The sequence below is a fragment of the Indicator indicator genome, unplaced genomic scaffold (genome assembly GCF_027791375.1).
Source record: "Indicator indicator isolate 239-I01 unplaced genomic scaffold, UM_Iind_1.1 iindUn_scaffold_147, whole genome shotgun sequence".
NCBI lineage: Eukaryota > Metazoa > Chordata > Aves > Piciformes > Indicatoridae > Indicator > Indicator indicator.
In genome coordinates, this window is record NW_026539244.1 from 26,173 (window position 1) to 38,005 (window position 11,833).

Sequence of the window (11,833 nt, forward strand, 5' to 3'; positions counted from 1 at the left end):
TTTCACACTCGCACCACGCTTCCACCAATCTCAGTTACTCCGATTGCTTGACTTTTCTCTGGCCACCTCAGTCACCCGAGGTCGGAAATGTGGATAGAGCTCCCTGCTCACTTCGTACCGAGGGTATGTCTGACTCACTCACACAACCAAGACGTCCGGACTCAGCAATCACACAGTCGCAGTTCTAATAACGCCAATAAAAACAAAGATTCGCTCAACCCATGCCAGGGTCGCTAGCGGCTGCTCTATCGGTCAGCCAACCCCTCCGCTGGCTCTCCCAGCTGGTGGCGCGCAAACCCAAACTTCACCAAAAAACTTCACCAAAAGGGACTATGCTGTGTGCCAGATGTCTCTGCGCAACTTACCAGCAGCCCTAACCAGGTGTACGACTTACAGGCTCTCTATACTGGATACATACCATTTATCTGCAGCACCAGCAGGTGGTTGTCTGCCCCTGCAGTGAGCGAGCCGAGGTTCGGAGTACCTCCAGGGAAACTCTCAGGGCATGCCTAGGAAGTCCGTCCCTCAGCTGATCCTGCAGCCGGACAGAGTCTCCTGCCTGGCTTGCCAAAATGATATGCGGAAAAAAACTCCCCAGCTTCAAAGCTGTAAAGCAGGTCTGTATTTACTCAGCACTGAGGCACATGGGGATAGCTCCTCAAAGCAGGCACAACTTCAGCACCACTCACTACCCTATTTACTCCCTGAACTGTTACACATGCATCGAGTTTCACAATCCACCTATGCAATATTCATGTCCTGGCCCCGCCTGATCTTGCTTCATATTAGAATGAGCTTAAACTCCTTTTGCACCTGCACAACGTTCTCTGCTGGTCGTACAGGATGAAGTAAGTAGTCTTCCTCAGAGATGAACTTTTCACCTTTCTTCCTCGCACATGCTCCCTGACCTCCTTCACTGGGTTGGGGGTCGTCTTATCATAGTGGCCTTCCATTGCTTTGCATCTTCTCATCTTGTTCTCACAAACAGTTTCTCCCCTGTCACCACAGCCTTGCCTCTCATCCTGCTTTCACGAGCAGTGAAGCCTTACATCTTACATACTGGCCTCCTGTTAAGCAATAGATGTTGTCCAATCAGCTGCCCCTAATCAATCAATCCCTCTCAAATTCCCCATTCTCCTGCATCACTGGTTTGGGGCCAGACAGATCCTGTTTTGCCCTGAGAGGGACAAAATAATGACTCTCACAAATGGATTGGAGGGTGATGGAACATGGAAATGGAAAAGCAATTGGTGAGACTACAAAAACTACAAACAGTAGCAAAGATATCCCAAAGCCTACAGAGTCCCTTACACCACACCTGAAGGCCTCCCAACTCTTCCCTTCTCCCCACCTGAGGGTCTACCCAAAACCCGCAGGGCTCTTTCTTCCTCCCCTACTGCTAGGCTAGGCTCAGGCTGGCCAGGATATAGTGAAGGCACCACATGCCCAGAATTACGCCCCCCAGATACCAGCAAACTTGTCCCAACATGTTCTGCTAAGTCCCCCCTTTCCACCCTCCTTTCAGGAGAGGAGGACAAAGGCCCAGGCACCAATCTGTCTCCTAAGGGGTAAACAACTGCATGCACCCATCTCATGGCATGCTTATGCTCTTGCCATCTAAGGGCATAATTCTAGCTTCATCCTTTCCATAGGTCGAAGTGGGTTGTTGACAAGTGTGCCCATTGGCCAGATCCGTCCTCGAGAAATCTGTAAGTATTACTCCATTTGTTTACTACTTTGCTCTCTCCTTTGGCTTTCTCTCTCTTTGGCCAAGCTACGGAAGCTCATAACCCCTAAGTCTTCTCACTCCCACATGCAAGCGCACTAGAAGCCTCTGCACCACGGAAAGAAGCCAGCTCACCGAGCTGCTCGAGGAACCCATGAATGAGATCCCTTCGCTGATGCAGAAAGCTGGCATTGTAAGCCCAGTCGAAAGGACTGAGGAAGCCCTGAGAGAGGGTAAGCTTTAGCCCAGAAGGGGAAGAACTAAGCCTAAGCCTGGCAGTCCAGATCTGCTGCAAGCTAATTAAGCAGCCATAAGCAGAAACACATCTTGTGTGACCCCCGCCGTTTGCGGGAGAGAAAAGGAACGACAGCCGCTCCCCAGCCCTGTGTCGTCAGGGCAAAGCACCCGGGATTTCCCCGAGAGAGAAGGAGAGAGAGAAAACATCCTCTCCATTGAGATCAAGCCAAAGACTGAAGCATTTTCACCTTAAATGGGAGCAGTTGCCCTGATTTGGCATAGTCAGCTCATGCCGAGCTGAGGGGGAAGCATCGCTCCACTGCACCCTTCCCCCGAAGCCCATCTCCGAGATCAGAGACGACCGACACCGCCTATCGGGAACCATCACCTCCCCACGACCGTGGGAGAAGGAAAGCCTCGCCCCTCCGCAGCTGTGGGAGGAGAAAGAAAGCCTTGCCCCCACCCACAGAGGCAGGAGGAAAAAGAAGGGCACCACCTGGATGGGACCAGCCTGGGCAGATAAGCAGCAAGTAGCCAGCATAACCCAGCAACTTGCCTCGCTACAAAGAAAGACAGAATGTATCCTCCATGTGTGCGACATTCAGTAACATTCTATTCAAAGCGCCCGTGCGTAACTGCATGATATTTCCAGCTTGACTTGCCTCGTAATAACATTATAAATATCTCTGTACATAGTTGCAGCTGCCAAGCATCTTGTCGAGTCTCCATGTAGTGGACAAGCGGCAGAATTGCACCTTTCCTTCCCTTAATTAGAAATCGATTCTGTAAATATTATAATTGGGTAAATTGTATATACTGAATCAGTTATGGACTATATTTTTACAACTGTGCATTCGAATCAATATATATACAGTGATTAATTGGTTATTAATAATTTTAATAATTAATAAACAATAATTTTCATAATTCATATTTCATAATTCATAACTAATAACCATCATCCTCCATCCCTAATAATCCCCTCCCATGACACAGGTCTGAGACTGCTACCCCCCTTTTTATTTACACTCTTTGCAATGTTTACAATCATGCTGTTCATATTGTAAATATTGCAGCTATTGCAAATTCACACTGTTGTAACTATTGCAAATACTGTCAGCACTCTTGTCAACTCTTGTCACAACTCTTGGAAAACTTCTTGTCAATATTTGTGGCAGTTCAGGCTGGGTAGGGAGGGAAGGGAGAAGCTGTTGCAGCCCCCCTTGGTCTTTGGCCAAGGTAGTCCTAGTGCTGTTCATTTGTGCTGGTTTGGGGCCAGGCTGGCTGCCTCCTGTCACTGCCACAACAGCTACACCTCCAGTGTCCTGTATGTCCAACCCATTAAGGTGGACACAGGGCTCAGCCTATTTCTACCCAGAACCCAGCACGTGGCTGTGAGGAGAGGAGGCAGCAGCAGCGACCAGCTCAGCTCTGGGAGCTTGTTTTGGCTTTTCTTTCCTTTCTTTTCAGGTGAAAAGGGGTTACCTGCTTGGGATCTCCTGAAGAGGGGAAGAGGGGCAGCAGGCTCAGGCTGCCTACCTGCCTGAGCACAGTGACTTAGCAGGGGGAGGGGTTGCCGTGGAAACCATACGACAACCAAACAGAACCCAGCACGTGGCTGCGAGAAGAGGAGGCAGCGGCAACCAGCTCAGCTCAGCTCAGCTCAGCTCGGCTCGGCTCAGCTCAGCTCGGCTCGGCTCAGCTCGGCTCAGCTCGGCTCGGCTCAGCCTTCTCACTGGTGGGGAAAAAAATAAAAAAGGCGGGGTGGTGAGGGTGGTTACTGAAAGATGGTTACTGAAAGATGGTTACTACCCGAACAAAGGCTAGTAGAAAAACAGTGGGCACCCAAACAGAGACCACACACAAGATTGCAGGTGTTCAGGCAGGTGGCTGCAGCGAGTGCTGGAGCCTGGCACTTGATACAGAGGGTGGCAGGAACAACACCTGTGTTAGGTGTGAGCAGATCAGGGATCTGATGAACATGGTGGCTGAACTAAAAGAAGAGGTGGAAAGGCTAAGAACTATAAGAGACTGCGAAAGGGAAATTGACTATTTCCATAATCTAACCTCTACAAAACCAGAACAGGAGGTAACTCTTAGTGGAGCAGGGAGTTTGATACCCTCCCATCAACAAGCCTCTCAGCCTCCATGCAGTAACCCACATGAGCAAGGCCAATGGGAACAGGTCTCTGCCAGATGGAAGAAATGCAAACGGAGCAAAAGTGCTGCTTTAAGCAGCACACTGCCTACAGTACACTTACAGAATAGGTATGAGGCTCTGCAGGAGGAACAGGTCGTAGGTAATGATGAGGACTCAAGAAGGTCAAAAGCTGCACCAATGACAGGTTGCCTCAGGCCAGCCATCAAAACTAATCCTGATAAATACATATATTTATATAATCGTCATTGTTATAGGAGACTCCCTACTGAAGGGAGTAGAGGGCCCAATGTGCAGACCAAACCCATTTCATAGAGAGGTCTGCTGCCTCCCTGCTGCCCAGGTAAGGGACTTTGTAGGTAAAGTTCCCAACCTTGTGAGTCCTTCTGGTCTTTCAGGTGGGTAGTGATGATGTATCAACGAGAGGCTCACAATCCATTAAAAGAGACTTCAGAATCTTAGGGCAACTGCTAAAGGGATCAAGATCTCAAGTTGTGTTCTCCTCTATCCCTCTAATGTTAGTTACAGACAAGGGAACATTTAGGAAGAGCCAAGAGGTGAATTCATGGCTCTGGGGCTGGTGTCATCGACAGGACTTTGGGTTCTACAATCACAGCTCGGTTTACAAGGCACCAGAGCTGCACACAACTAATGGGATGCACTTGTCCCAGAGGGGGAAAAGGATCCTGGGTCAGGAATTGGCAGGGCTCATTGATAGGGCTTTAAACTGTATTTGAAGGGGGAAGGGGTTAATAATCTTCTGCTGGCCAGTGACAAACAGAGGGGCAGCTCACCAGAGGTAGAGGGATGGAGAGCTAGTGAGGGCTCTCAACTTGCTGCCCTGAGGCAAGCCACGAATAATGCACCAGGACACTCTGTGGAAATCAAGAGGAATTGGCACAAGAGGAGGACAGGGCCAGCCCAGCTGAAGTGCCTCTATGCAAATGCACACAGCCTGGGCAACAAACAGGATGAATTAAGGGCCACTGTGCTGCTGGGATGCCATGACATAGTGGCTATTACTGAAACTTGGTGGGATGATTCCCATGACTGGAATGTAGGGATAGATGGGTACAAGCTCTTTAGGAAGGATAGGCAGGGAAGGAGAGGAGGAGGTGTTGCTCTCTATGTCAGTGACCAGCTGGAGAAGGCTGATGAGCTGGTTGAGAGTGTATGGGTTAAAATTAAAGGCAAGACAGGGGAAGGAGATGTTACTGTGGGGGTCTGCTACTGGCCACCTGACCAGCAGAGCCAAACAGATGAGGCACTCCACAGGCAAAGAGAATTGGCTTCCAGGTCACAAGCCCTGGTCCTCACGGGGGATTTCAACCACCCTGACATCTGCTGGAGGGACAACACAGCAAGACACTAGCAATCCAGGATGTTCCTGGATTGCGTAGATGACGACCTCCTCCAAATGATAGAGGAACCAACAAGAAAAATGCTGTGCTGGACCTTGTTCTCACCAACAGGGAAGGGCTGGTAACCAATGTGAGGCTCAGAGACAGCCTTGGCTGCCATGAAGTGACCATGAAGCAGTTGAATTTAAGACCCTCAGGGCAACCAGGAGGACATATTCTAAGCTTACAACCCTGGACTTTAGGTGTGCAGACTTTGAGCACTTCAGGGATCTGCTGGCCAAAGTGTCGTGGGACAAAGCCCTAGAAGGAAGAGGAGCCCAGGACAGCAGGTCAGTATTCAAGGACCACCTCCTCTGTGTCCAGGAGCAATGTATACCAAGAAAGAGAAAAGCAGGGAAGAATGCTAGGAGGCCTGCCTGGATGAGCAAGGAGATGCTGGACACTCTATCACTTAAAAGGAAACTCTACAAGGAGTGGAGGAAAGGACAGCTGGAATGGGAGTATATAAGGAAGCTGCCCAAGCATCAAGAGCCTGGTTAGGAAAGCCAAAGCACAGTTTGAATTGAATCTAGTCAAGGAGGGCAAACGGAACACTAAGAATTTCTACAGGAATATTAATGGTCAAAAGAAGCCTAGGGAAGGTGTGGACCCCCTCAGAAAGGAAACAGGTGAAATGGTCACAAGGGACCTGGAAAAGGCTGAGGTTCTCAAGGACTTCTTTACCTCAGTCTTCACTGCAAGGGCCTCCAGCCACACTCCTGGAATAGTTATGGAAGCTAATGGCAGGGACCAGGAGGAAGAATTGCCCATCATAAGTGAAGATCAGGTTCATGATCACCTCAAGAACCTGAAAGTGTTCAAGTCCATGGGACCCGATGGGATACACCCACGGGTACTGACAGAACTGGCAGAGGACCCCTCTCTATTATATTCCAAAAGTCCTAGCAGTCTGGGGAAGTCCCCACTGACTGGAAAAGGGCAAACATTACTCCCATTTTCAAAAAGGGTAAGAAGGAAGAAGCAGGGAACTCCAGGCCAGGCAGTCTCACCTCTGTGCCTGGTAAGATCATGGAGCAGATCCTCCTGGAGGCACTGCTGAGACAGAAGAATAATGAAGAGGTGATTGGGTACAGTCAGCATGGCTTCACCAAGGGCAAATCCTGCCTGACAAACCTCGTGGCCTTCTATGAACAGGTCACAACATTAACAGATGAGGGGAGAGCAGGTCATTTACCTGGACCTGAGCAAAGCCTTCAACACTGTCCCGCACCACATCCTGGTCTCCAGACTGGGGACACATGGGTTTGATGGGTGGACCATGAGATGGATAAAGAACTGGCTTGATGGCTGCACCCAAAGAGTGGCTGTCAATGGCTCCATGGCCCAGTGGAGGCCAGTGACAAGCAGAGTCCCTCAGGGCTCAGTCCTGGCACCAGTCTTGTTCAATATCTTTGTCAGTGCCATTGACAGTGGCATTGAGTGCACCCTCAGCAAGTTTGCTGATGACACCAAGCTGTGTGGTGCAGCAGACACGCTGGAGGGAAGGGATGCCATCCAGAGGGACCTGGACAGGCTGGAGAGGTGGGCACAAGCAACCTTATGAGGTTCAACAAGACCAAGTGCAGGGTCCTGCATCTGGGGCGAGGCAATCCCAGGCACAAACCCAGGCTGGGCAGGGACTGGCTGGAAAGCAGCCCTGAGGAGAGGGACTTGGGGGTGCTGGCAGATGAGAAGCTCAACAGGAGCTGTCAGTATGCATTTGCAGCCCAGAAAGCCAAGCAGATCCTGGGCTGCATCAAGAGAAGTGTGGCCAGCAGGTCAAGGGAGGTGATTCTCTCCCTCTACTCAGCTCTGGTGAGACCCCACCTGGAGTACTGCATCCAGTTCTGGAGCCTCTGTTACAAGAGGGATATGGACATGCTGGAAGGTGTCCAGAGAAGGGCCACCAGGATGAGCAGAGGGCTGGAGCACCTCTCCTATGAGGATAGACTGAAAGTGTTGGGGCTGTTCAATCTGGAGAACAGAAGACTCCGAGGTGACCTTATTGTGGCCTTCCAGTATCTGAAGGGGGCTACAGGAAAGCTGGGGAGGGACTTTTTAGGCTATCAGGTAGTGACAGGACTAGGGGGAATAGAATAAAGCTGGAAGTGGGGAGATTCAGACTGGAGGTGAGGAAGAAGTTCTTCCCCATGAGAGTGGTGAGAGCCTGGAATGGGTTGCCCAGGGAGGTGGTTGAGGCCCCATCCCTGGAGGTAAGGCCAGGCTGGATGAGGCTCTGGCCAGCCTGCTGTAGTGTGAGGTGTCCCTGCCCATGGCAGGGGGGTTGGAACTAGATGATCCTTGTGGTCCCTTCCAACCCTGACTGATTGTGTCAGTGTGAGCTGAAATTCCCCCCACACCAACAATAACCAGGCTAGCTCAGTCTGGAAGCAAATGAAAGCTGTACTTACAAGCAGATCTACAATCTATGATGAAATGCAATGAATATGTACAAATATACAAAATTCACAACATTTACAAATATATACAATCAACAGAAAAGCACAACCAAGCTCCCTTTGCTTCCCCCCAAAGGGGACCTTTCCCAAGGGGCCTCTCTCCCAGGGGCCTTCCCCCCAGACCCCTCTGGCAGAAAGCAGAGTTAGCTAAAGCAGAAAAGTTGTTAACTTAGCTCGTCAAGCTCAGTGTGTTGTCTTCATCCAGAAGAGAAGAAGAAGCAGCAACCAGACAGCCCAGCAAGTTGCCCCGATTGCAGACTGCAGACTTTGTTTTGAGTAGTAGTTCTTAAACATTTCTATCTATCCAATGGAAGTGTTTAGAACAATCATTATTTTGCTTTCTTACACACAATGGTGACTTATTTACATTCTTTCACTTTCTCTGCTTAAACTTTGAGAAGAAAAATTAAAGAGAGAGTTTCAAACCATCACACTGATTCTATGATTCTATGAAGATGCACGAGGGAAAGTTTAGGCTCAAGTTGAGGAGAAAGTTCTTCACAGAAAGAGTGATCTTCCATTGGAATGTGCTGCCCAGGGAGGTGGTGGAGTCACTGTCACTGGAGGTGTTCAAAAAAGGATTGGTCGTGGCACTTGAAGCCATGCTTTAGTTAGTCATGAGGTGCTGAGCGATAAGGTTGGACTTACTGATCTCTGAGGTCTTTTCCAGCCTTGTTGATTCTATGATTCTATGAATTGCACAGAAGACATCTTTCAAGGACTGTACCTGCCTCATATCCTCTCAGATCCATAAGAAAGCGTCACCTAAGCTTCAAAGGAGTCACTTCAGTTCCAACTGAAGGACTGATGGGTGTGTTAAGGATTTGTTCCAGGAGAAACAGGGGTGATTTGGTTTAGCATTGTTGGTCTTTCACCTTGTGTAATTCCCTGTTTTATATAATTGATTCAACATGTATTGTCCAATTTGCAATTTGTGCCTAATGACAATGTAAAACAGACTTGTACCATGAGGCAATCAAAACTTATGTCTATTTAAAAAATTGTTTAAAACCCTTTATTTTCTTTCTGTCTCGCTTTTATCTTTTATTGATAGGGTGGTGTAAGAAACTAAATCTTGTCTATCTTGATGTGAATCAACAAAGACTAAAATCACCTTTGATAGTTCCTTGAAATGTGATTTCCAAACATTGAAGCATTTGCTGGAATTGCAATTAGCAAATTTACAACAGGTGCAGATGGATTCAACGTGGCAAGCACTGAACAATGATCTTAGCTGGTTAAATAAAAGAAAAAATTTGGGTCTTGTATCTGAGTATGGGTTATAGGTGTAATCCTTGTGGTAATTGGTATTTTAATTGTAGCGTTAATGGTATTCGTAATAATGGCTTTTAGAAATGAGAATGGTTAGGACACAAGCAATGGCTGCTCTTTTAACCAATGTAAAAATAGGGAGTTGTGGGAGAATGGAAAGTACCTATGAAAGGCTTCAGAAGAAGAACAGCAAGCCACTGATAACAGAAGAATGACCTGATGATAAGAGGAGCTGACTGCAGAAAACAACTTGAAGTGTGAGACAGGACAACACTCACCTAGATAGAAAACTGGCTGAACCTGATGTGGGAAGAAGACAACAATGGTCAGCTACACATCAAAGAAGAAACTGAATTAGCAACAGAGGTAAAACCACAGCAGGTTACTGTTTAACCTGCTTGATTTTTCCTATATAAACTGCTTCTTCGATGCCAGTAAACAGATTTCTGCTACACCTACTTGGGGTTCGTGCATGCTTTCCGACACTTCCCCCACAGTGAGATTAAGTACAAATTGACAGAACAGTCTGTGAGGAGAGACCGCGGCTGCAAGCTGAGCCTCGTGGTGCACACCCAGTGCTTATTTATGAAGGTGTCTGTGAATGTTTCATTTCCACTTGCCTACACACTGCCCCCACACAGCTCACTGTTGATCTCTATTTCAACAGTGCTCTGCTTCCTAGTTGCCTTTCCCATCTGCTTCAGGAGTTCAGGGCTTGTATTAGCAATGCTGTGTCCTGCAGTAGAAGGGAGGTGATTGTCCCTTTGTATTCAGCTCTGGTGAGGCCACAACTTGAGTACTGTGTCCGGTTTTGGGTACCTTAATAGAACAGACATGTAGAGGTGCTGGAGCCTGTGCAGGGGAGGGCAACAAAGCTGAGAAGGGCCTGGTGAATAAACAGTTGCGAAGAGCAACTGAAGGATTTTGGGCTGTTTGAATACATCCCTTCCCTACACTGAAAAAATGTAGTGGCTCTTCCTAGGCTGGATGTCCCTATGTGATGTCCCTGGAGAATTCCCTCTTTTTTGTTCTCAAAGGTAGGGATGTCAGTGCAGCATAAGCAGGTGTGACTGTTGCCTGGTACAGGGAATGCTTGGCCTGTAAAATGATTGGATATTCTGTGCTGTGCAGGCAGGTCTGGTATCTGTTTTAACTTCTTGCACTTTCATGATTGAAAACTAGCTCAGTAAAAGACTCCGTAGGTGTGATCTTAGTTACTAGTAGCTGCAGTGACATGTACCAAGTTATCCTTCAAAAGTGTCACCTCTTTGTGTATCTGCATTAGAGACCCAGTACCTAATCTAGTATGCTGCTAATGAAATCCCAGTGCATGTATGAAAGCTTAATCCTGGAATTTTGCCAATTGAACCTTGTCAATGTATCGTAATAAAAACTTTTCTATTCTTTTAAATCTTGATATAATGCTTGTCTTAAAGCACTATTATTAATATAAAGACCAAAAACATCCTGTAATATCCCTACTCTGAACTCTTTACCTATGCTAACACTAGCAATGAGAAGCTAAAAGACCATGTTAAAGTGAAACCATCAAATTAATTTCTGAGGAAAAGCAAAAATGATTTTACATTACATAGAGCTGTTTTGAAATGCAGGTACATGGAAGAAGTCCTAAATTAGTCAACCTAGAAGAGAACTATTAACCTGGGAACTGACAAACAACTCATTCGATTTAAAATTATACCAAACTGGTCACACCTGGGCACACTGCTGTCAACCAGTACCCCCCAGGTCCCTTTCTGCCTGGCTGCTCTCCAGCCACTCTGTCCCCAGCCTGTAATGCTGCATGGGGTTGTTGTGGCCAATGTGTAGAACCTGACACTTGTGTTAAATCTCATGCTGTTGGACTCTGCCCATCTATCTAGCCTGTTGAGGTCCTTCTGAAGAGCCCTCCTACCCTCCAACAGAAAGACTCCTGCTCCCAATTTGGTGTCCTCTGCAAATTTACTGATGACGGACTTGTTCCCCTCGTCCAGATCATCAATAAAGATATTGAACAGAATCAGGCCCAACACTGATCCCTGGGGAACACCACTAGTGACTGGTTGCCAATTGGAAGTGGCAGTATTCGCCACCACTCTCTTGGCCTGGCCCTCCAGCTGGTTCTTAACCCAATACAGAGTGCTCTTGTCCAGGCTCTGGGCTGCCACCTTGGCCAGGAGTTTGCTATGTGGGACAGTGTCAAAGACATTGATGAAGTATGTGTAGACTACATCCACAGCCTGCCTGACATACAGCAGGCAGTGACCTGATCATAAAAGGAGACCTGCTCAGACAGGCTGTCCCTTGATCCTGAAACCTCCACCAGCTTTTGCCTTTCAAGAAGTGGATAGAAGAAAAGGCAGCAGAGGGGCTGCTTGTCTCCTCTGTTCTCTAGACTTGTAGAGAAAATTGTCTGTGGTCACTCACAGGGCACCATCCTTTTGTTTACCTGAGTGAGTCAAGCGATATGTTGGTGCCAGACCTGCTGGTTTCAACAACAGAGAGCAGAAATACAATTGACAGACCAGTTGCGAGGAGGTGACCACTGACTGCAGGGTGGGCAAAATGGCCCCGACCTGAG